At 42.6% G+C, this 659-nt stretch overlaps 1 non-coding gene across 1 annotated transcript; it reads right to left on the reverse strand.

Moving 5' to 3' along the window:
* Positions 1–336: 336 nt before the first annotated feature.
* LOC112082476 lies at positions 337–443 on the reverse strand. Its single transcript, XR_002897150.1, has one exon. It is a non-coding gene; the product is annotated as a small nucleolar RNA R71 (small nucleolar RNA).
* Between the last annotated feature and the right edge of the window lie 216 nt (positions 444–659).

A 659-nucleotide genomic window follows, 5' to 3' on the forward strand; every position in this document is an offset into this window, starting at 1 on the left:
AATGCTCATCAGTATGGAGCTGGAATTCAAGCACCATCTGTGCAAAACAACAACTTTGAAGTGAAGGCATCATTACTGAATATGGTCCAAAACTCAAAGTACCATGGATTGGCAATGGAAGATCGCTTGGAACACTTGGATCAATTTGATAAAGTGTGTGACTTGACAAAGATAAATGGAGTTTCTGAGGACAGTTTCAAACTCAGATTATTTCCCTTCAGTCTTGGTGACAAAGCTCACCAATGGAAGAAGAACCTCCCAAGAGGCTCTATTCAGACCTGGGAGCAATGCAAGCAGGCATTTCTCTCTAAGTTCTTCTCCACCTCCAGAATAGCTAAATTGAGAAACCAAATCTCTAGCTTCACTCAACACAGCAATGAGAGTTTTGGTGAAGCATATGAGAGATTCAGGAGCTACACCAACCAATGCCCATACCATGGGTTTAGTGAGGCTTCACTTCTCAGCACACTTTATAGAGGGGCTCTTCCCAAGATTAGAAACCAGCTGGATACTGCCTCCAATGGAAACTTTCTGGGAAAGGAGATTCATGCTGCTTTAGAGCTGGTTGAGAACCTAGCAATGAGCAATGATACATATGGAGAAGACTTTGATAGAGCCAATAGGAGTGAGAGTTCAAGCAGGGATCAAAGGTATGAGAA

This window comes from Eutrema salsugineum, unplaced genomic scaffold (assembly GCF_000478725.1).
Source record: "Eutrema salsugineum unplaced genomic scaffold, Eutsalg1_0 scaffold_1, whole genome shotgun sequence".
Taxonomy (NCBI): domain Eukaryota; kingdom Viridiplantae; phylum Streptophyta; class Magnoliopsida; order Brassicales; family Brassicaceae; genus Eutrema; species Eutrema salsugineum.